The sequence below is a fragment of the Panthera leo genome, chromosome B3 (genome assembly GCF_018350215.1).
Source record: "Panthera leo isolate Ple1 chromosome B3, P.leo_Ple1_pat1.1, whole genome shotgun sequence".
In the NCBI taxonomy this organism is placed as follows: domain Eukaryota; kingdom Metazoa; phylum Chordata; class Mammalia; order Carnivora; family Felidae; genus Panthera; species Panthera leo.
The window spans coordinates 74,994,709-75,020,737 of record NC_056684.1 but is presented as its reverse complement, the minus strand read 5'-3'; the positions used below and the strand labels follow the sequence as shown (position 1 = coordinate 75,020,737).

General features: G+C 39.6%; 1 long non-coding RNA gene across 1 annotated transcript; it reads right to left on the bottom strand.

Annotated features, from left to right (window-relative positions):
• Window positions 1–4,230: 4,230 nt before the first annotated feature.
• LOC122221287 lies at window positions 4,231–6,022 on the bottom strand. Its single transcript, XR_006203137.1, has 3 exons — window positions 5,918–6,022; window positions 4,600–4,681; window positions 4,231–4,391 (listed from the first exon to the last, which is right to left on the bottom strand). It is a non-coding gene; the product is annotated as an uncharacterized LOC122221287 (long non-coding RNA).
• Window positions 6,023–26,029: the final 20,007 nt, after the last annotated feature.

Genomic DNA, 26,029 nt, shown 5'->3' with positions numbered 1-26,029 from the left:
AATGTATCATACTGTAAGATGTCGATAATAGGCAAATCTATTTTTGGTGGGTACATAGGGACTCTACTATCTTCACAATTTTCCTGTAAAACTAAATCTATTCCAAAATACAAAATTTATGTTTAAAGTTTTTTTTAAGGAGTCAATAAACTATTTTCTGAAAAAAAAAATTAAAGCTCCAAACTCTGAAGCCTGATTTGATCCTAAGCCAGTAGTGATTATCTGATTATATCCACATAGGCTAATTACAACATAGTTATATTTTTACATAACTAGGTAGCATCTAAAAGCAAGACGAAGAACTATGTGTTAACCCAAAGAATAAAAATGCACTGGTATTCACAAAATCTTCCATGTCACATCTGAATCCCATCTTCTAAATGTCTATTTCTCTAGCAAACGCTTTCAAAACAGAAGCCACTGTTTTACTGTTCCTGGTAAATACAAAGCACTGACCTTAGCTGACAGCAAAAATAAAGTATGCAAGGTTAACAAGTATGAATTCAGGATAAAAAGTTACATTCTCAAAAAAAAAAAAACAAAAACAAAAACAAAAAAAAAAAAAAAAAACAATTCCTCCTATACATGGGGCCTGAAAATCCTTTCCCAGGGTATAAAGTATCTTACAATTACAGAGATTTAATTGCAAATTCATTCTGATTCATAATGAACCTAATTTTCTACTTGAGTCTAAATGACTGGCAAGGGTTTTTTTGATTCCATGGCTTGGCGATGGGCCTTTCCCAAAGACACGGATTGAGATGAGACAGAGAGAGAGGGGAAGAAAACTGTACTATTCATGCTATAACTCAGCAGCTCAGCTCTATTTGTATTTATATAGATTTCATATATACTGAAGCGATGTTCTAATTGGTATTTAAGTTCCCGATATATCTCGTGAGTTAAATGAAGTCTCATGAGATATATTGGGAACCTAAATACCAATTAGAGCATCACTTCAGTACAAAAATATGTACTTATTTCCAAACACTGAATTATAAACTACTGACTGTAGAAACCAGACCATGTGTGAAACATTGCCTACTCACATACCTTCATATCAGGAATTTTACATGTTGCATCCACTTACTTAGAGTATTTGAGTAATGCTACACCTACCTTCCTCTTCACAGAAGCCCAATTAAAGTACCAACACTCCGTGTTCTAGGGAAAAAATTAAGCACATAAACTAAACCCTAGTTGCAGAGTTGTTCCACAATATTTATAATATGGAAGAGCTCATTTCTAACAAGAGAGACTGCTTAAATGAACATGCACATCTGTGTATTGGTATATTATGCAATCATTAAAATGGCCATAGAATAACATTTAATGTCAGGAAAAAATTTTTACCGTATACTGGGGGCGGGGAGTCAATTACCTGTTTATTCTCAGATCAACCCCCATCATTCTCTGCTCTGTCGCATCGCACAGCGAACTATATTTCCCTGCCCTGGGGCATCAAGCAGTTTCAGACTACGAAAGGCACGAGCAGAACACTACGGTGTGGGTGTGTAGCCAACAATGTCACAATGCATGCAGGTCACCAGGGACCCATTTTTTTATGGTTTCTAAGTGTGCCTCCCCCAGCTCCCACAAGCTTGCATGTGATTTTCCATCAAGGGAGCCCCTGCAATTATTCTTTGGAAAAAGTGTCTTCAGGCTGTGGGAGCTCACATCGCCTAGCAAAGATCTAGAAATGCCTGTGTACTTTAGAGGAGGGGTTGCCAGTAACCAATGCCTGAGATGGGTAAGGGTTATAACAACACAGCTCCTTTGCTTCAGGATCGGAGAAGTGAGGTGCAGCTGACACCGCAGGACCCGGCTACAGCCACCGTCTGAGGAACTTTGCCTGGCTTTTCCTCCTCCTCTGATCCTGCCTCTCCACTCCTTACTTCCAGGACCCCTTCTGCAATAATTCCTAACATGCAAACCCTTGCCCCTGGGGAACTCCCTCTCCTTCCACACCTGTGCTGCCCCCTGCAGAGGCTCCAGCTCCTGTCAGCTAACTTCCCCTTACTTGGCCAATACAAGCACACTCAAATCTCTCATGGTAAGGTTAGGACATTATTCAGAAGAGTGGGACCGTGGGATTGGGGACGGCGGTATTTGGGTGTCTCAGGTAAAACTGCACAATCTTGAGCCACCCCAACATCTTGGGCCTCCACTGCCCTTTCAGAGTAAAAAGGGCATTTCAGCAACAGGCTTGATCTGTGTCACCCCCTCATCTTACGTGGCCCAACCCCAAGAAGCAGCTGGCCTAATAGCAAGAATGGTTTGCTGAAAGTTCACTGTGGCTAATGTGCATATAATATTCCATCACTGCAACTTTGCAGCGTTGTTTTCCGATGGTTTATAGATCTTGGTTCCCAAGGGAGCAAGGTTTCACAATCGTCCCGTTCAATTATAAGCTAAAACTGTCTGGTCACTTTGGGCCTCTCGTGCCATTGTTCCAACAGGCAGAGGGGTTATTGTACTAGCTGATGATACATACAATCTATCAAAGGGAAACTGCATTGAGGCGACACAAGAGGGCCAGAAGACTACCCCAGAACCCAGAAGAGCCAGAAGATGTACCGCGGCACCTTCCACTACTTCCAGGTCCACAGTAAAAGTCAACGGAAGATTACAACAACCTAATCAAGGCAGACCACCAATGACATATACGCTTCAGGGAGAAAGATTCAGATCATTCCGCCAGAACCCAGTTGAGGTGCTCCTGGGTGTCGTGTCAGAGAACGTGGAATGGACCGTACAAGACAAAAAAAAAAAAAAAAAAAAAAAAAAAAAGATGTGTCAATGATATGACCTCATGACGTCTACAGAAACGAGGACTGCCCGTATATATTAGCAAAATACCTACGTCCACCTTTCTTCTTCCTTTACTATTTTGTTTGAGGAGTATTGGCGAGTCCTAATTTCATAATTTAGTTCTCAGAAAACCGAACCACAAATAGGAGCACCTGGAACTAACAGAGGTGCTGCAGATCACCTGGAGAACCTAGCTTGGCTAACACAGTTACTCTGTGCCTCCATCTGGGGGAAAGGAGGCAAATGTCTGTCTGTATAAGTGACAGCTGCCTCCTGATAGGTGCAAGTGTGAAGTCGTTGCCTAGACATTAAACTCAGGCAGAAGAGTGAAAGGGGGTGCTGAGAGACAAGAAGGAGACAGTAATAGCCACTCTCCTGTTGGCTCTCAGATCCATTTCTTGGTCTTTGCCCTCCAGCGTGGCACAGGCAACGACATGTCCTCAGCCCAGAGTATTTAACCAGACAATCAAAGGACGGAAGGGGTGGAGAAACCTGGGTACTCTTCCCCTGCTCTCCCTGCCGCGAGTGCACCCTTATAGCAGCTGCGTCTTTCCTGTGGCTCCAGCCTCCACCGGCCCTCACCGCCATCCGGCCCTAGCTCTGCAGCCCTCTGCACGGATCTGCCTCCAGCTAGATGGCCCTGGTGTCCGTGTTCTGTTAATACTGTCTCTTCCCTTCATCCCTTCACGTCTGGGAGTAAGGCATTTTCCTACTGCTGGTTGTTTCTGGGTTGCCTCGCCATTCTCTGTTTGACTACTAAACTCTGGCATCAGCTGTGTAATAAATCCCCTTTATTTTACACTTGTTTGAAACATATACAGTGGTTTCTATTTGCTGATGATTCCTAATACCATTCTTTTTCATTTATGTTTTACTTTTGAGAGAGCGCAAGTAGGGGAGGGACAGAGAGGAAGGGGGACAAAGGGTCTGAAGTGGGCTCTGTGCTGACAGCAGAGAACCCAGTGAGGGGCTTGAACTCACGAACCACGAGATCATACCTGAGCTGAAGTCTGACGCTTAACTGAGCCACCCAGGTGCCTGATACCATTCTTAAGTATAAATAAAAATACCACAAAGCAATATGTTCTCAGTTAAAGAAAACACACATACATATTCATAAAAATGTACTGAAAAGATACACTTTCAAGTTGTTAACAGTGGCCAGAAATTCTGAGATAGAGTAATCCTCCCTTATCTGGAGGGATACATGCCATGACCCCCAGTGGGTACCTGAAACTGTGAACAGTACCGAACCCTATATGATATATCCTATGGGGTTTTTTTTTAATTTACTTACAAATTAGGCACAGTAAGTAAGAGATAGCAATAATGAAATAGAACAATTAAAACAATGTATACTTAAAAAGCTATGTGAATGTGGTCTCTCAAAATATCTTATTGTACTGTACTCACCCTTCTTCTTTGTGTTGATGTGAGATGATACAATGCCTTCATGGTAACACGAAGTGAGGTGAATGATGTAGGCACTGTGACTAGCATTAGGCTACTGTTGACCTTCAGCGATAGGTTAAAAAAAAAAAAGGACCACCTGCTTCTAGATGACAGTTGACCACAGGTACCTGAAACCACAGAAAGTGAAACCAGAAGTAAGGTAGGACTACTTTACCAAAACTCTCCTCTTCCATCCACGTAATTCGTTTTTGAGGTCCCAAAGGGAAATATATTCATAGACCATAATGTCCAGCAAACAAATACTCTTACTAGATCTGTCCTCCAATCCTAATATGGAACTCTGGTGAGCAAGACTAGACTATGATTTCTTCTTACCCCTACCGATGGTGTCTTCCTGCTCCTCTCACTTGCTCACCATTGGACATACTCTGGTTGTAGTTTCCAGGCTGTCTCCAGGCTAGGGGAAAAAGAGGGAAGAGTTGAAGAACTGAGGGAAACCTCTCCAAATCACTCTAGTATTTAGGAAGTATGTAGCAGCTGCACCTGCAGCTGAGGGAGGGAGAGAGCCCAACTGAGCTACAGGTGCCTGGGGCCACGAGAAGCTGGGGGCAGGGTAGGAGGACTGAGAAAACAACTCCAAGGAATGCCAGCAGCAGGAAGCAGCAGCCATCAGTGACCAGGGGAGAAGAAAAGCAACAAACTATTGCTTGTAGTCCTGAGGCACAGACAGGTGAAAGCTGCTAGGGAAAAAGGCAGGACGAGACTGAGTATTCATTTTTTACATAAAGTTCTCACTCTCTTTGAGAAGCAAATAATCATCCAGGAGAGGGGCCAAGAACATAGTCCTTTATCACTGCATTATACTTGAGATCTTGAATCTCTCCCAATGATCAAAGCTTTGTCGCTGAATTAATCTCACTGTACCTGGGGCCCTCTTCTCAGGATGAGCTCTCTCATGAGAAATACAGCAGACATTGCTGGATGGGACCCACATCTAATCCTATCCCCTCTTACTTAATAGGACTCTCCCATTTTGTGCAGAGACCTACCCTTCTCTGAGAAAACCTGTGCTTTAGGGAAGGCTGATACCAGGTGTAGCCCTGGGAGGCAAATGCTGATTGGTGTAAGCCAATCACGGAGATCCTGTTCTCCTTGCCAGCATTGGTTTAGGCATGAGCAGATGAGGCACTTGTGTTCAATAAAACATGAGAAGATGTCTGCTATCAGGCTTCTGGGAAAGCCTTCTTCAGTCTTAAGAAGACCCACATGAGAAAATAAGTTCTTCTAGATGTGGTCATTCCTGGTTAGGACCTTGGAAGCATTAGAGGGGAAGTTAGGAGGGGAACATGCCTGAAGACAAATCCAAAATGCTGAGGATGGCAGAGCAGAAAGACAAACCTGGAGTCTAATGACGTAATTTATCCATTAAATGAGCCAATGCTGACACTGTCCTATCCTTGGTTTGTTAAATACTTAATATCCTGGTTTAAGTGAATTAGATTTGGAGTTTTCTGTTGCTTGTAGTCTAAAACATTCTAATTGGTACAAGAAGTATCTCAGGCCTTCTCCTAATGAGTTGTGTTTTAGTTGGAGTTATTAATGCTAGTTATCCTAATAAATCATCCCCCAATCTCAATGCTTTAACCTAATAAAAGTTCATGGCTGGCTCATGATCAGATGTTTGGCATACAACCTTTTTCTGTGTGGCTGAGAGATTCTTTCTTCCTCTGTCTTAGGTTTCCAGTATCCTTTGGTGTTTCGTTGAAGTCACCCGTTGGTTCCTCTGAATTCAGGTAACGGATAACTAAAGTGGGAGAATATAAAAGATGGCAGAAGACATTTAGGGGCCAGATCTGCCCAGAGAGTTGATTCATTCACATGTTTTCTAGGCATGTCCAGTGCACTTGTCAAGTTTACATTCGTCTACACATTACAGAATCCCAACTGCACAAGCGCTAACAAATGGGGTTCATTTTTACACACACATACAAAATCCAAACAAGACGGGTGCCACCCAGGACCCAGCATCCTTCTGTCTTTCCACTCCATCATCCTTACTATGTGTCTTTCTTCCTTATGCTTCCAAATGGTGTTACACTTCTAGGAATTCGAGTATTATACTAAATTCCAGACCAGAAGGAGGAGAAAGAGCTAAAGGCATGTTTCACCTGTCTGTCTCCTTTTAGTCTAGGAACTTTCCTGGAAGCCTTACCCAGAAGACTTCTGCTTGTTTTTCATTGGTCAGAACTGCATCTTCTAGCAAGGGAGATTGGGATGATAAGCACTGAACTAGCTACATTGCCATACTGAGCAAGTGGGCTTCTGTAACGAAGGAAGAAGGGAGGATGGATGATGGATACCAGGTAGGCAACGATGAAAGTGTGCCACTCATCCAGAGCTTCACCTGAGACCTCTAGGACACTGGTTCTTTTCTCTGCTTCCTTTGAGGCCTTTAAATCAGTTGTCCAACCAATGAAGATAAATACCCTCACTTTCTTTACCGTCCATGTGCTGAAGGAGTTGAAGATTTCAGATTTGCTACCTGTATGGTACACACAGGATAGCTAGTTTGTGCAGACACACCCCGAATGCCCTTGTTAATCACTAACTTGAAAATCCTGCCCTCCCTCTATACTCCCATCAAGCAGAATGTACAGCAGAATGTGTTGCTCAGTGTTCAAGGTCAGGGGCTGTGGGGTGGCCAATCCAGAGTGTCTCCATTGTAACAAGGAGTATCCAGGTAGCAGGACTTGATCCCCTTGGAAACGCTGGCTGTGCAAGGAGGGGAAGGGCCACTGATGGTTGCTAGATTAAACTGCTATGATACAAAACTTGCTGCACGTAGATCCCAGCAGCGGATGATTTGTCCAGTCAGCTGCTCCTCGACCCCTCTGTGTGTAAGTTACCCCAAAAACCTCTGTCTTGATTGTCTTTTCTTTGGCCTCACTGGGCCATCACCCACCCTACGCTTAGAGTCTGCTGGGGTGTGGCCGCACACTACCTCACACAAGTTATAACACTAGTTTCTTGTTTGAGTCAGGCAGAAGTTTGACTTGAGATAGAATAACATAGGGTGGGGTCCCAATGTCATTTATTTTCAACCAAGACACTTTCTGCTGTGTGCCAACTTTATTCATGTTTCCCTGAAGTAGGAATGGGATTCGATTGATTGTGTCTACAACTCTGGTTAGCAAGAATGAGAATCAGCAGTTCGATCTCCCTGAGAACTCACACGTAAAATTGAAGAGAGGCCTGTGAGGCATGAATTGAAGGCACTGCCTATCATGCAACTTTGCCTGGGAAGGGGAGGGGTCAAGAGCATCACTTTGCATTCACTAAAGTGTTTTTAGTTCACTTACCTAACACATATTTTTTTTAATGTTTTCTATTATGTATAAAATCAATGTTAGGAAATCGGGAAAGTACAAATACACATTAGGCAAAAACCTACCTTCAAGGATTTTATAAGTTAATGGAGAGTCTATGACACACACCAGAATAACCACAACACAAATTAGATTAGGATAAGCACAATGTGCATACTATTAAAAAAAGAGAGACAGAAAAAAAATTGCTATCCATGTGGGTGTTTACAAAAGTGATTATGGCATGCATCCAGGTCCTGGGCTCGGGTAGAATTTTGACAGGATTGGATACAGGGAAGAGGAAGTTCAAAGGAAGGGAAAACATGAGTATGTAAGCATAGCAAAAAAAAAAAAAAAAAAAAAGGGTGAATAACTCTGTTGAGAAAATCTAGAAGATACTTGAAAAATAAAACTGCCAGCATGGGTTCAGAACAAGAGACCATGGAAGCCTATATCTTACATCATTTGAATATATGCACTTGTCCTGGGTTGTAAAACTGGCAAAAAGTCTTTTTTTTAAGGGGCAGAGGAAGAATTTACAATTACAAGTTTTCCAAAGTGACTGTTCTAGGAAAAGGGAGGTCAGGGAGAAGTCTGTCTAAAGTTTAATTAAGCTGAGGGGAATGTTAAGGCTCTCTTGGTTCTGCTGAAAGTCATTACTTATGGCATACCTCAAAAACTAAGCTGGGGTCTCTGGGCCATGGTGGTATGAGGGAATATGGAACGAACTATAACACCGAGCTAAATCATAGTCACCAAATTCTGTTCCTTTTTAATAATCATTTAGGGAATTGCACACTTTTAATTAAATGTATAACAGTTTTTGCTAACAAAGGATTTCTTTTTAAAATTGAAAAGCACCTCTGTTCTCAAAATTTATTAAATCAATGCACATCCCTAACTACACGCCAACCAGCCTGCAGTTCAGGTAGTACAAAGACAGAACCAAAGGCAGAATCTTGCTTCATTCCACCTGTTCCTCAAGCCAAGGATTGTGTGTTTACTTGGTGTTGACATCAACATGCCTGTGTCTTGCTGTCATTCATCAATCAGAAATTAATGGCATTAGTATATAACAAATGCTGCCCGCCTACCAGTGTGATCCAGAGTTAGTGGGGTCACTGATGTGACGGTGGGAAGTTGAAGATTATTTTCATAATTGCCACCTACTCTGAAGGAAACACACAGTGAACTGCTTCCTTCAAGTGTCAACGAAAACATCGTCTCAAACATATAATTTGAATGATTCATCAAAGAGTGAAAGTTTGCCCTTGCCCAAAGGCAAAGCTAAACATTTTAAGGAGTACTTAATAAGTAGGAGTAGACATAGAAAGAGGTTCTCGGACAAAATACTGGGTGGCAATGGGTGATGAGAAGAGACACTTCCTCTTAAATAATTCAGCTTTTTTTTTCTTCCCAGGGTCACTTGATTTATCTGAAATGTTTCATTTACTTTCTGCTTCTTTCAACTGTATCGATAGAAGGCACAGTAAGATTTAGTGGAGATGGTATTTCCAAAATGTATTTATATAAATGTCACTTGGAGAAAAATCCTGTATTCCCAGTGGCAAGAAACCAATCCCCAACCTCACTGAATATTTGGTCTGTAATTACCTTTCAAAATTAGTTCTGAGAAGACCATATTGGATTTAATTCCATAGAAGTGTTTTTAATAGCTTAGTTAAATCATCTCTTATTCCTCCTATACTTATGAAGAATTTTCTCAGTTAATTTTATGAATGAGTCCGACAAACCTCAGGGATTATTTATAAGGGATTTTCAAAGCCTTGTGTCAAAAAGACAAAAGTGCTGCCCTGCTTTTTGGAGTGATTTGCTAAGTGGATGGGGAGGAAGAATCAAACGTTGGAATTTCAGTGCTTTATGCACAGAAAAAGTCCCATTAAGACAAATTAGTTAGGAATTCAAAATTAAGTCCAAAATAACTCCAGATTTGGGTTTGATTTAGTGCCACCTAAAAGACAGATGGATAAGCCCAGTTTTCCGATGGAAGCCACGTGCTTCTTTGCCTTTTGGTTTCCAAAAATAAGTTAACAGTAGCAACAAAAAGGGGATTTGCAGAAGACTAAAATAAAGTTGAAGTAAAGAAAGCAGAGAGGTAAGTGAATGCCTACGCTGGCATTGCAAGAGGGTTTCCGCTGAAGTCTGGAGCTGTGTTCTACTTTGCAGTCTGTGTAAGTTTGGGGAGATAAAGGCAAAGCCTAGAGCAAGTGCAAGCTAAGGAATCTTATAAGAGATCCTCCTTCGTAAAACTGGAACTGCAATGAGTTTTATCCCTAGTGTAAGGATGAAAAAGAAATAGCACAGGCATAAAAGTACAATGGCGCTGGAAAACAGGGGAGAAAAAGTTCCCCCGAGAACCTGTAACCACAATTCTGACTTTATACAAGTTTGCAAGCTAAAACCATGCAACCTGTGTGATCTATAAAACCTTAATTGAGAACTCAAACTGCTTCTGGTTACCTAAGGGAACTTACAGAAGTAAACACAATTATCTCTGGAGACTTCAAAAATATTCCTACACATAAAATTCAAAGGAATATTAGGAGATTGAGTCAAAAATCACAAAACATGCAAGGAAACAACACTATAGATGAAAACAAAAAATAACAAATGTCAGGTTCAGGTCTACAAAGAATTTGAGGTTTTGAAATTATCACAATACTAATAGTCTGCACAGAATATTAAATACCTATTATAATATACACACAGAAATAATAGGGAAAGTTGAGGGTAGGAGCAAGGAAATTATAAGGAATGGCAAAATATATATGAAAATGATAACAGAATTCCTAGAAGTTACAATAATTAATATTAAAACCCAAAGGACAGATTAAACAGCACACTAGGCACAACTAGAGAGAAAAATAATGAACTGAAGGCTGAATCCAAATTATTCGGAACATGGCATGAAGGACAAAGAAATGAACATTCACTGAATCATTATGTTATATACCCAAAACTAATACACTATGTCAATCATATCTCAATTTAAAAAAGGGGAAAGAATGTGGGCGCCTGGGTGGCTCAGTTGGTTAAGTGTCTGACTTTGGCTCAGGTCACAGGCTCATGGTCTGTGGGTTCAAGCCCCACAACAGACTCTGTGCTGACAGCTCAGAGCCTGGAGCCTGCTTCAGATTCTGTGTCTCCCTCTCTCTCTGCCCCTCCTCTGCTCATGATCAGTCTCTCTCTCTCTCTCTCTCTCTCTCTCTCTCTCTCTCAAAAATAAATAAACATTAAAAAGAAAAAAAGGGGGGGGAGCTATAAACTCCTGTATATTAACTACACACAGCTTACAAGATGAACTGAAGACATATACAATATACGTGAGAACCCACACATACGTACACACCCACACAGAGAGATAGGCAAAAAATATGCAAAGGCCACTCACCAAAGGAAAAATACAAAGAACCAAAGCATATAAGAAAAGGTATCCAGTCTCCTCCTCGCCTGAGATCTATGAATTTAAAACAGCCATACAGGGTTATTCTTTACCCATCAACTAGCAAAAATGAAAATAAGATCTCAAAGAGGCGGTAGACAAAGGGACACTCAGATGCCTTCTGGAGGAGAGTGGAATTTGTACTGCCTTCTAAGGGTCAGTTTGGGAGTACGTAACAACGTTTTAACTATGTAACAGCAACAGCACACTAAGGGATTTACACTAAGAGGAGTTGCTGGAAAACTATTAAAAAATGTTGCTGTGGGGGTGCCTGGGTGGCTCAGTTGGTTGAGCATCTGACTTCACTTCAGGTCATGATCTCACAGTTCGTGGGTTCAACTCCCGTGTCGGGCTCTGTGCTGACATCTCAGAGCCTGGAGCCTGCTTCAGATTCTGTGTCTCCCTCTCTCTCTGCCCCTTCTCCAGCTTGCACTCTTTCTCTCTCTCTCTCAAAAATAAATAAACATTAAAAAAAATTTTAATGTCGCTGTGGTTTATAAAACAAGAAATTAGAAATTACCAGTAGTTTATTTCCTAAATATATTATAGTACCTCCATAGGTGGTAGTATCATTCTACCTTTAAGAAGGTGAAAAAAAAGAATTTTTTTTCAAAAAAAAAATCATAGTAAAAAAAATTAAGGAAACAGAAAAGATTTTAAAAACCTAACATGCATCTAATGAAATTTCCAGAAAATAGAACAAAATAAAAGGAGGAATTTAATATTGAAGCAGATAATAGGTGAGAATTTTTAATTTTTTTAAAGTCTCCTAACACCAGATCCAGGAAATCCAACAAATACCAAATATGATAAAGAAAATAAACATATCTTAATATAAATAAATATATAAATCTCCATAATTAGATACAGCATTTTACAGGACACCAATGATTAAGAGATCTTAAAATCAGTCAAGGAGGTGAGATAGATCACTTTGACTTTTTCATAGCAACTATGGAACCTAGAAACCAAATATGTTCAACATGCTAGAAAACAAAACAAGCAAACAGCTACCAATCTTGACTTCCATAAGCAGTGATAAAACCCTTCAATTTTGAAGGCAAAATAAGTACATTTCAAGATGTATAAAAACTGAGTTTGCTTCTGTAAATCCTCACTGAAGAAAATTTTAAAGGATGCATACTTCAGACAGATGGTAAACTATCTCACATAAAACATAACTTGCAAGAAGTAATGAAGAGCAAAGATAGCATTCAATATGAAAGCAAATCTAGATGAATATTGTATAAAGCACTAATTACAAAGCCTGCTAGGTGCCTTTCAATATAGAATTTAAATATATAATAGCACATAATTGAAAGGGGAATAAATTGGGTTACAGTATTTTATGGACCTTCTATTGTCCTGGAGGGTAAATTCTAACAATAGAATTTTAAAAATTAGGGATTCATGTTGTATTTTACACAGAAATCTGTATTACATTAAATGTCAATAGACTAAGTTCTACAGGTAAAAGACAAAAATTATAAAAATGGGCATTAAAGTTATATGTGTGTATATGTACATGTATATGTGTAATCTAAAATAGAAGCATACAGAAAAATTCAAAGTTAAAAGTACCAAGCAAAAAATAATAAAATAAAATAAAGTAAAATAAAAGCTAGTGAAACAATATCAGGCAAAATAAAGAAGAAAATTTTAAAGTACTAGAGATATATTGACAAAAGTTTTAAATCACCAGCATTTACAACAATGTTATCTTTGTATATATCTAATAAAGTGACCTTAAAATTTATGAAGCAAAACTTGACAACAGGAGAAATAGAAAATTCGACCATCCAACGGGGATATTTTAATACATCTCTCTTGCTGATTGGAAGAGAAAATAAGAACAACCCCTAAACAAAAGATCCCCAAGCTCATTGGTAATTGGGGGAAAATACCAGATAAAGCTATAGACCAATATACAATTTCACACCCACCTGTTTGGCAGAGATTAAAACACTGAGCAACAGGACACAGAACAACAACTACTCTCATCCACTGACAACTACTTACATAACAATTATGACAGGGGCACCTGTCTGGCCCATCAGAAGAGCATGCAACTCTTGATCTCAGGGTGGGGAGTTCGAGCCCCACATTGGGTGTAGAGATTACTTAAAAATAAAATCTTTTAAAAAATGGCATGTGCATCCCCTTTATCCAATAACTACACTCCTAGAAATAGACCTTAGAGCACTTCTTACACATATGTATCAGAAGACTTGTTCATAAATATGAATTTCAGTATTTTTCAAAATCCTTAAGTAGAAATAATAAAATGGATCAACTATGGCACAAAGGAAAATCATAAAGCAATGAAAACAAACACAGCAATAACCAGGAAATGAAGGAACCTCAAAAATTGGAGTAGAAGTTGCAGGTCTCAGGAAAGTACATCAGTTATGATTCCAATGAAAGTTTAAAACAGGCAAAACTAAAGAATATGTGAAATGTGTGTGTGTGTGTGTGTGTGTGTGTGTGTGTGTGTATTATGTAAGCATGTGCATGTGTGTGGATGTGGATGTGTGTGTGTATGTGTCCATGTGTGTATGTGTGTGTGCATGAGGGTATGTATTGTGTGAGTATGCGCGTGTGTGTGTGTGTGTATGTGTGTGTGTGTGTGCATGCGTGTGGGCTGCAATCTAGTACAGGGCTTTCACTGGGCCAACAAATCGAATTGACTAACATAACCCAGGAAAATCTGGGCATCTGAAAGTGATAGTCCAGACCTCAGACAAGGGCTGACAAACCCAAGCTCCAGAACAATTTTCAGTCGTTTACAGCTGCCCCAAGTAACATAGGCAATAATGAATGTAAAAAAAAAAAAAAAAAAAAAAAAAAAAAATTGAAATTCAAAGAAGGAATCAAAGCTCTGGAAGAGATACAGTAGAGAACTATAGCCTGAGAAGAAAAAGCTGTATGGCATCAGAAAAACCCTACTATTTATCACATTTTCTCCTTCAAATCCCCTAATTACTCTTCATAATTAATTCCAATTCCTTAGCATCCTGAACTCAATCCAACTTGGCTAAACAAAACAGGCCGCTTTCACTCCCCAACTCCACACTTTTCTCCATTCCTTGTTGTTGGTACTAGTCTTCCCCCTAAAATTATTTTTACTGCATCTCATAGTGTCAAAATCCTACTGATCACTCAAGGTACAAGTTAATGTTGCTCTGTGAAATCTGGCCTCATTCGTCCAGTTAAAGGTAACCTCTGAGCCTCCCTAAACAGGAATAACCTTTATTCTGATACGTAGCACATTCATGTTTTAATGTAACAAAAATCTAGGGTAGAGGGCCTGGTCTCCAAGAGAGACAGATAGGGCTCCAGTCATTCTATTTGCATGAACACCTGCTATATGTGCTGGCAGACATGGCAGTCAACGCTTTAGTAATGACAGACACAAGGATTCATGTACCTGAACAAAGCGGGAAAATAAAGATGTGCCCACCCGATCCCCACTCTCTGGGAAAGTGCCAGGTGCACTCTGAGTCAGGGAAGTTAAAGGGCGCAGGCTGACTGACTCTAAGACCCAAGGCTGCACTACCCCAGACCTTTTACACTTAACTGAAAATTGGATATACCAGCCTATCAGTTTATGACTTTAAGGAAAGAGGTAGAAATGCCAATGACCTTCTGGATATCAGAGAAGAGAAGCAGTGAGGTTCTGTAAAAGCAAATGATATGAAACCACCCCAGAAATGTGGATTGAGGTCACCGGGGGCAGAGTGGTAGTAGCATTTTTCTCAGCAAAGGCAAATAGACTTCAAGACCTGTGTCTATTTAAAATCTTTTTCTGTTTTTTTTTTTAAGTTTATTTATTTATTTCTAGAGAGAGACAGAGAGAGGGTACAAGTAGGGGAGGGCCAGAGAGGGGAGGAAAGAATCCGAAGTAGGCTCCACACTGTCAGCACAGAGCCCCATGCAGGGCTTAAACCCACGAACCGTGAGATCATAACCTGAGCCAAAACCAAGAGTCGGGAGCTCAATCGACTGAGCCACCCAGGTGCCCAAGACCTGTGTCTATTAATAGTCATCAGATAATTAGGCAAAGGATGCTGATAAGTGCAGGGAAGGTAGGCTTCCTCTGCAACTCTGAATACGCTATAGTTACACGTGAACGTGCAAGAGAACGAAAACAGAAAAGAAGTGGCATCATCCAATGTCACTCCACCTCCTTTACGTACAGGGCCAACAGTTGTAGTATTTATGGAAGCTGCACAGGCTGTGCCATCAACAATGAAATGGAGTTGCCAGATCTTTACCCAAGGATTACGCTATTGTTCCAAAACCCCACCTCTGCTTCATTAGAGACTCTGCTCATCAGGGAGCGAACGTGACACAGCTGTGCTGTTAATGTGTAACCTTAACACATGACCCCGCTCTTTCTTTCTGCAGTGGCCGAAAAGTTGCCCATAACCTTACAATCTAACTCTCTTAAGTTTGGCCAGCCTGATGAATGAGAAGAGTCTTATAGGAGCAGGAGTGTTAGGGGATAGGCGTCAGTCTAGGGCGCAGATATAATAAAAGACATAAACTTGGCATCAGGAAGGATACTACGTGGTAACAGCCCTGGGAGCTCTCTCCAAACAATAAAGGTTGAGCACATCCGTCTCACTCCCTGATCGTAGTCATCCATCGAGCCCACATGAGTTCACAGTTATGACATATTAAATAACAACATTACCACTGCCAGATTATGAGGACCAGTCATTGCCACGTCCCAGTTGGTCCAGACACTGCTTGGCTGTTGGCTGGAACACATCTCTTGGTTGCAACTGAGTTCTCTTTGGGAAATCTCATGCAGCAGGGGAGTGTGGAAGCTTCAGTGTGTCATTATATTTAATGAAACTGATCTCTGAATATGAAATTGCTCCAAGGACTATATTTAAATGTATTACTTTCATCAGTGTCATTCACCTACTCTAAAACCAGCTCAAAAATAAATTCTCGAACTTCAAATTTTTTATTCAGAGGCCCTACGTTTCAATAGCAACTAATGGAAAATTTAAGCAAAGAACGATTGAAGTAAGTGTTTTTGAGAAGGTAAAGAAGTGTATTACAGGGATGCCTGGGTGCCTAAGTCGGTTAAGCATCCGACTTCAGCTCAGGTCATGATCTCACAGTCTGTGAGTTTGAGCCCTGTGTTGGGCTCTGTGCTGACAGCTCAGAGTCTGGAGCCTGCTTCAGATTCTGTCTCCCTTTCTCTCTGCCCTTCCCCTGCTCATGCTCTCTCTCTCTCTCTCTGTCTCAAAAATAAATAAAAATATTTTAAAAAAAAGAAGTGGATTAGAAATTACCTTTGTTGAAATGAATGAAAAACAAAAGGGAGTGTTAGTGTTGTTTGCATATTAATTGCTACAAAATTTAAATGAAAGTTATGCTTGTTCCATATCTTGTAACCATAAAATTGATTTTGTCTACATCTATTTACTAAAAGGAAAAAAATTGAAATATTTCTTTTAGCAGTTACAGGAACTGTTGGCTTATAACCTTAAGACTATGAACATTTGTAGGGCACCTGGGTGGTTCAGTCAGTTAAGCGTCTGACTTCGGCTCAGGTCATGATCTCTCGGTTTGTGGGTTCAAGCCCCGCATCTGGCTCTGTGCTGACAGCTCCTACCCTGGAGCCTGCTTTGGATTCTGTGTCTCCCTGTCTCTCGGCTCCTCCCCTGCTTATGTTCTGTCTCTCTCTGTCTCTCAATAATAAATAAACGTTAAAAAAAAAAGACTATGAATGTTTGTTATCAGAAACTATACTTGTTAAAAGAAGTTATTAACTTGTTTTGTTTAAACAATGTCTTTGGAAACTGATTTTTCTCACCAACCTTGAGAAAATGAACCCACTAGCTATGTTTTCACTGATATCGCTCCAATTTCCTTACTCAATGAAAAGACCAGAAAGAGACTATTAGAGTTTAAAATATGTATATCAAGGAGATCAACTTCTTTTTGAAAGTGACAGTATAAGGAGTGTGGACCCTCTCTCCAGTGACCCAACTATTCAGCTGCTAAAAATTTAATCTCTGGAAATTGTCCTAAGGGTATACGGCAAATGGAAAACATCTATTCAAGAAAAGCTACTAAATCTCAGTAAGAACATCAAGAGCCTGAGGCATCTGAGCCATGACTTATTCACATCTCCGCCAATTCCAGACTCCAGAGCAGTATGATGGAAGTTCTCTGTAGACAATGTGTAGCCGAGAAAACCAGGACCATTCTCTACCTACCTTCCAATCAAGGATGGACAGAACTAACAGATACATGTATAGAATACTCACCCAATAAAAGCAGAATAATATTCTTCTCTAGTGCATGTGGAACATTCAAGAGCAGACCCCATATGCTAAGCCATAAGCAAGCCTCAATCAATCTAGAGGATTAAAATTATACAAAGTCTATTTTCTAACTACAATGGAATGAAGTTAGAACTCAATAACAGAAGGAAATTTGGAAAGTTTACAAATGTGTAGAAATCAAACAACACACTGTGAAATTACCAATGGGTCAGAAAAGGTCACAGGAGAAATAAAAACAGTACCTTGAGACAAATAAAAACAAAAACACAACAGGGCAAAATTTATGGGACACAGTTAAAGCAGTGCTTAGAAAGAACTTTATAGCTACTGATGACTATATTAATAAAGATATATTTCCAACCAATAACCTAACATCCACCTTAAGGAAACTGGTAAAAAGTAGAGCAAACTAAACTGGAAATAAACTGAGGGAAAGAAATAATAAAGATAATGAGAAATTATTAAAGTAAATAATAAATATAGAGAAGAAATAAATAAAATAGAGAATAGAAAAGCAATACCAAAAAAAATGATGAAAGTAACCATCTGTTCTTTGAAAAGGCCAACAAATCTTTGGTTAGACTAACAAAAAAGAAAGAAGACTCAAATTATAAAATCAGGAATGAAAGACCATTGTTATCAACCTTACAAAAACAAACAAAAAAAGCTTATAAGGGATTGATGTGAACAATGTATGGCAATAAATTAGATAACTTAGATGAAATGAGTAAATTTCCAGAAAACACTAACTACCAAAATTAGCTCAAGGAATAGTAATCTTAATAGATGTACAACAACTAAAGAGATACAAAAGTAATTTTTAAATCTCCCACAAAGATAATACCAGGCTCAGATGACTTCACTGGTGAATTCTACCAGGTGTTTAAAGAAAAATTAACACCAATTCTTCCAAAAACAGAAGACAAGGGAACACTTTCCAACTCATTCTGTGAGGTCAATATTACTGGGATACCAAAATCAGACAGACACCCCAAGAAAAGAAACAACAGATGAACATCTCTTATGAACATAGGTGCAAAAACCCTCAACAAAATGCAAGCAAACTGCATCCAGCAACATATAAAGAGGCTTGCATACCATAACCAAGCGGGATTTATCCAATGAATGTAAGGTTAGAATAGCATATGAAAATGAAACACTATAATTCACCATATTCATACAGTAAAGAACACAAACCATATGGTCATCTCAATGGGGAAAAAGCAGTTGATGAATGCAAACAAAAACATGCTCAATAAAGTAGGAATAAGAAGGAATAGAAATGAATTTCTTCAAAGTGATAAAGGGCATTGACAAAACCCCACAGCTAACATGATACTTAAAGGTGAAAGACTGGATGCTTTCCCCCAAAGTTCAGGAATAAGATGAGGGTATCTGTTCTTGCCAAAACAGTCTCTGCATCTCCACACTGATAAACCATTGCCCATGCTACTCCTCCCATATAGTATACCCTCTTTAGCCACTCATCCCCCAAGTTCTATCCTCTTTTGGTAACTTCCTCTCGTTTCCTGGCCCAAATGGATGTCTCTCCCTTCCAAAGTCATGGTACACCATGGCAGTGCTAATTAGTTACATGCTGCCTTGTGATGTTATTTAATTTGTTGTCTACTATCACAATGAAGTTCATTGATGGTTAATAGAGCTTCCCACCTCCCCATCTAGACTATAAGTTCTTTGAAAAAAATTGCTTTTGTTTTTCACTACAGCTCATATGTTCTAGACCAGCGTAATAGAAAATGAAGTTTCAAAATAAATATTTTCTGAACAAAGTTACTTCCAGAACATGTATCTAAGACCAAGGGCTTACAGTTGGTAAATTCTGCTATTGCTCTGGTTCTCTTGCCATAACACATAAGCATAATGTATAAAGCGACTAACCTCCCCAAACTCAGGAATCTTCTCTAAATACACCCAAGCTGTTGTGAATGTACTGTCTCTGGAAGACAGAGGCCATGTGATGAAAACTCTATGTGGAGGAGTCTTAAGATAGCATGAGTGTTGATTCTCTGATGCAAAGGGAGGAGACGCCCCTACGACTTAGTATGAACTTGTGCACTGGTCAACATAGCCTTGTTCTTCTACCACAAGCCTGTGTCATCTGTGGAGCCTCTGGCTTTTCCAAAATCAGTTTACCTGATGCATGCAACAGAGATACGGATGAGAAGCACTGGAAAACCACTGAGCTTTCTGCCCAGCGCCCATCTGGCAATGCACAGCACGGCCGAGGCCAGGCTGTAATGACCTGTTCTTGTAGCCACTGGTGGAGTTATCCATGAACACTTTCAAACAGCCGCTGGAGAAAATCATGACCATCATGTGTGTCCTGCCAAGGGTGAAACTAACTTGAAAAGAAACAAATCAAAGGAATTTGATGAGGTTTACTCACATGTCATGTTAGTCCCTCTGTAGGAAAAAAGAATGTTTGAACACAGATAAAGACTTCATGTTGCCTTGGCAACAACTGCTTCTAGGAGAAACCCATTAAGTCATGGTCCTCAAGGCACATGGGAGGCTGCAATGCAGTGTGGAGGACCAACACAAATTACCATGTTTTTCCAGGCCACTTCCAACTCGCATCTGGGTGCCCTGCAAAAAAGAATGGTCTCTAGGGTCACCTGCCAACTCATGCAGCAAGAGCTTGAATGGGCAGTAGTAAAGTCTTTTCTGGAGAGATAGACAGTAAGGCTGTCTCTGGTGAGTGAGCTAGAAGAAGGTGAATTTCTCAGTGTGAAAAGGAGATTCGAGTCCATTTATCTTTATGGTAACCAGCATAGTCCCCGTTATCATTTTACTTTGCCCACCTCCCCTTTAAAGGCCAAAGGAGCTAACTGCTACACACTGGCACTGTTCAGGACTATAAAAGTGTAAAGACAAGTCTTCTGGAATCTAGAAAGGGTTTTCTTTCTTAATAAAAGAATCGGCCATGGATGATGGCACCTCCTCTCTCCTTCCTCCAATGAAAGAGGATGTTACCACAAGAAAGAGGTCCAGAAAATTATAAAGAAAGCAACTCTGACATCAGTGAGCCACTGAACCAACCCCAGCAGCCACCTACTTCCAGACTTCTTGTTGTGAGATAAAAACAGATGTCTTTTTATTAATCCACTGTTGGTCAGGATTTCTATTTCTTGCAGCTGAAGGCATTCATAACTAATTCTACTGCTATACCAGAGTGGGAAGATGGTGTTTACAATTTTGACAGGAGGCTCTGAGGCTTCATACAAAAGAATGTGGAAAGTCATTGTGGAATTCACGTCACAGTTTTTTATCTCTCACACATACCACTCTATTAGATGCCACCATTAGAAGTCACTTGTATGATGCTGCCCATAATCTTACTGATTATGATGCACAGCCCTGAAGACAGCAGCCCGGTTATCCATTCTAATGATCACTCAGAGTCTCAGAGTACCTGTCTAACAACCACTAATCCTCTCTGTTTGTGTTTGAGACTCTCAACTTGTAGTTTAATGCCTTTGATAATGGTCTAAAAATCATTTTCAATGTAGTCAACAAACTGAAAAAAGTTGGAGCCTACACCGGAAAGTCATAGCAGTCTTTTTTCCCATCAACAGGGTAAATTTAAACCCTGAGAGCAGTGAATATCAAAGTGTGGTCCCCAGAGCAGCTACATCAACATCATCTGGAAACTTGTTAGAAATGCAAATTCTAAGGTCTCTGCAGACAAACTGAATCACATGGGAAGTTTAAGAACTGTTGCCCTACAGCACAAGGGCGTATCAGGTGAGGTGCTCTCTCTCTCCACTCATTCTTATGTTTTCTCTTCATCCCACTTTCTTCCACTCTCCATTTTTCCCCCTTCTGTTAAGGATGGTATCCAAATCCATTATTTGGTCACATTAATTACCAACATGATCAATGATCCCCACATTAAGGTTCATGGGAGATTTTCCACCTATAGATCAGAAATGCATAACCCAAAAGACCACCCTCCCAAGTATTTAACTACAGACTGTTAAACCAAGGTGGGAAGCAGAATGCACTTGGACTGCTCTAGCAAAGATATCACAGGCTGGGTGGCTTAAATGACAAACATTTACTTCTACAGCTCTGGAGGTTGGGAAGATGAAGATCAAGGCACCAAGAGATTCAGTGTCTGGTAAGAGCTGGATTCCTAGTTCACAGACAACTGTCTTCTCACTGTGTCTTTACATGGCAGAAGGGGCAAAAGAACTCTCCAGAATCTCATTTATAAGGGCACTAATCCAATTCATGAAGGTTCCTACCTTCATGACCCAATCACCTCCCGAAGGCCCCACCTCCTAATACCATCACCTTATGGATGAGGATTTCAACATGTGAATTTGGGGGGACACACTCAGTCCATAGCACTCCCCTCTTCCTCTTTACCTAGTGGTCAATCAGCTCCCACTTCATTTTCAAAGTAGCTCTTACCATCAGCCTTACCTCATTTCCATCTCAAGTTATTATCTTGCTTCTGCCTAAACCTCACACTATCTATTTTCATTTCCTCAGCTAGAAGAGGGAAGGCTGAGCTTTGATGAGCTGTAAGTATATATCCTAGAAATTCAGTCTATCTTGGGCTAAAGACAAGGTATTCTTGTTCCATCTGTTTTTAATTGGCTGTCACTGCATTGATAGAATGTCCCATTTGAAGAAGTGAGCTCAGCGTGAACCAACCGCCCCCACCCCTAGTTCCCTTTCACTAACCTCTAATTTATGTAAATGTTCACAAGGTTGTGTGTATACGCTCCCCGCTGCGCATCCCCTAGCAGATTTTTCAAACAGATATTCCTCATGTATTTTCCTTATCTCTGAAAGACTTCTGAAAATGTGATTTTGGTTGCAGGTTCGTTAGAATATCATCTAACACTGTGCCTCCATCTGGAGACGTGAAAGGGCATGAAGGACAAACCAAAGCCAGGAGACCCCTCAATCTGGGTGTGTAGTACAGTTCTCCCCAGTTGTAATCAAGTGCCCTCATTTCAGCATCTGAAAAGCAGTTTTTAAAAGTGCTGTAGGACGGACATCCCCTCCGGTGGCAGCTGTTTGAAGGAACATTGAAGGGTATGATGGAAGCAGTGCCTTTATACGTCTGTATGTGCTATTCTACGAACAAAGCTACACTCCGCTAACCTTTACAGTCTCCTTTTTAGTTTGGCCCTGATATTTCTCAATTTCTATTTTGTTATGCTCTTTGAAGCCACCACAAATCCTTTTCAGGGAAAAAAAAACCACAAAATCAATGATTTATTCTTAAAAACAGTTGCAATAGTATACCTATTACTTTTAGAAATAATTAAAATAATAATGCCAGTATAACTCATACAGTGATTTGAGCTTTTCTAAGCATTCCATTTTTTTTTAAGGATTCTTATAGTAAATCTAGGAGCAGAATTTTTTTTAATGGATGAGAAATTAAAATCTAGAGACTCCCAAGGTCATGCATTCAGTTGTTATTAGCAATAACAAACAAAAACAATGGCGGCAGCAGCTTGTTACATTCACTGACTGCTAACCAGAACTTAAACTCCAGTCCTCTGACTCCAAATTACACACTATTTTCTCTATACACAACATACCCCTCTGGTATCCCTGAGAGAAAGTAACAAGTTAATGGATTGCCAGGAAGGAGAAATAATTAAAGCCCAAGCCTGTGATATACACATCATTAGTCACTAGCATATGACAGACTATTCACTTAGTTGCTCAATTCTGTGTTAAGGAAGTATAGACAAAAGAGAGGCGGGACAAAATAATATAAAATCAATGGTCTAGGAGCCATTTGATGGCAGAACCGCAACTAATTACAGCTCTCATCATGCACTGAAGATGCCAATTACTCCCTGCTAAACCCACTTCTCTGTCTTCCACTCTGACATGTGAACCTTGGACAAGGTCATTGAGCTCTGTGAACTTTGATGGCATCTCCCATACAATACCAGACTAGATGATCTCGAAGGTCCCTGTATTCTAATAGTCCTTGCTTCGATGAATGAGAAGAGAATAATTTCTTTTACCAGTTCTTACATAGTAACAGTTGAGAAAGCAATACTCAGTGATCATCGGCTTGAGTTTGACTAATCACAGTTCAGTGATTCCAACACTTTAGTGCACATGGAATCACTTGTAGTGTATATCTGCATATTTCTTCGTCCTCATGTCGAGAAATTCTGATCCATTGACCATACCTTAAGAAACACTTATCCTCTCCTTTAAAACCTGATCTTGAATTTGGTGAGTCACCAGAGTAATACCTGCTTCCAGTGGGTGTAGTTGGAGCCATTTGTCACTTTAGTTCTAGATGAAAATATTAATTTCTTTGTTCAGACCTTTTAATATTTTTATTTACCGATGAAGTAAACAAACTTTCTAACAATGACCTTTGTGGAAAATATATTAAATAATAAACTCTCTGAAGAGAATAAATTAGCTACTAAAAGAATAGAAAGAGAATAGAATATTACATACTTTAAATGGATTTTTAGGATCTTCACAAATACTAAAAGGCATTTTATTACAAAAGAGATATTTCTCTTTTATGTAAAGATTCTCAATCTCAACTTCAATATCAATTCATTATCAAAATAGTAAAGATGACTTTGAGTCATCTTAACACTGAAATAAAGGTTTGATTGCTCTATATATGAAATGAAAGCATCTTCTGATCAGTAAAACATTGCAAACTCAATCATTATAAACATATAAGAAAAAGAAGAAAATTAGGAACACAATTTCTAAGTTTGGAGACAGGGAATTCCCCAAAGCAGGATAAATCCATATGGTACCAAAGGGATAGTGCAGAGTTCAGTAAAATATAGTGAATAATGAAAAATTAAAAATCAACTGATAAATGTCCAATATAACTCACTGGACACCATGAGTAAAGCAAAGTGTGTTGGTAAAGAGAATGCTACAGATCTATAGAGCATCTTTTTTTTTTTTTTAAGTTTATTTATTTTTGAGACAGAGAGAGACAGAGCATGAACGGGGGAGGGGCAGAGAGAGAGGGAGACACAGAATCGGAAGCAGGCTCCAGGCTCTGAGCCATCAGCCCAGAGCCCGACGCGGGGCTCGAACTCACGGACCATGAGATCGTGACCTGAGCCGAAGTCGGACGCTTAACCAACTGAGCCACCCAGGCGCCCCTATAGAGCATCTTAAACCCTTCCTCAATTCAATCTTCTGAAAGATTGAGTTTTTTACAAACCTAAACAATTAAATATATATATATATATATATATATATATATATATATATATATATATATACACACACACACACACACGTATGTATATAATTAAATTCTGTATTTGTATATAATAATTAAATTGTATATATGTGTGTGGGTATATATATATATTTTACTTTATTATAACTAACTGGTATGTTTTCTCATGAGGTTTTAAATTTACCATTTTTGATGCAACCTAATTGTTCTTCTAAATAGTCTTAATTTTTTTTTGGAACACTTCATACTCTGTCATCTATGACCAAACCCAACTCAATGAGTTTTGATTTTCAAGGGAAAAAATACATATTACCAAGAAAATGTTTCAGATTTTGTCATCTAACAGAACAGTGCTTGGCTCACAATAGATGCTCACTGAACTTTCACTGAATGAATAAACAAGCACAGTACCCATCTAGGAAACTACATTTCTGGTTTTGTTATAACTTCTCTTTGTGAATTAATTCAATTTCTTAACTGTTATTTAACTCTCAACCACATGGCAGGAAAGAACACAACAGAGAAAAATAGGTTCAAATAACAAGTAAGTTGCTCTCTTTAAGAGACGATGAAAAATAAGACATTAAGACAAATATATAAATAATTATCATACCAGTTAGAATATACTAGGTACCCATAAAAAAGGTACAAATATAGCTCAATGCAGGTTGGAGATGAGAAAATATTTTATTCAAGTAGGAAAAGTACTTCACATGAAGAATGTTTGACTAGACATATGTCTTTGCACACTGGTAGGATTTGAACAGGTGGAGAAAAGAGGAGATAATATGGGACACATATGAGTTTTTTAAAAGCCAAATAGAAAGAATCAATATAACATATCCAAACAACTACCAGTTAGAAACCAAAATGGCGGGCGCCTGTGTGACTCAGTCATTTAAGCATCCAACCTCGGCTCAGGTCATGATCTCCTGGTTTACAAGTTCAAGCCCTGCATCAGGCTCTGTGCTGTTAGCTCAGAGCCTGGAGTCTGCTTCGGATTCTGTGTCTCTCTCTCTGTCCCTTTCCTGCCCACACGCTCACTCTCTCTCTCAAAAATAAGCAATTGGGAATGCAAGCTGGTGCAGCCCAAATGTCCATCAATGGATGAATGGATAAAGAAGATGTGGTATATATATACAATGAATTATTACTTGGCAATCAAAAAGAATGAAATCTTGCCATTTGCAACTACGTGGATGAAACTGGAGGGTATTATGCTAAGCGAAATTAGTCAGAGAAAGACAAATATCATATGACTTCACTCATATGAGGACTTTAAGAGACAAACAGATGAACATAAGGGAAGGGAAACATAAATAATATAAAAACAGGGAGGGCGACAAAACATAAGAGACTCTTAAATGTGGAGAACAAACAGAGGGTTACTGGAGGGCTTGTGGGGGGGGATGGGCTAAATGGGTAAGGGGCATTA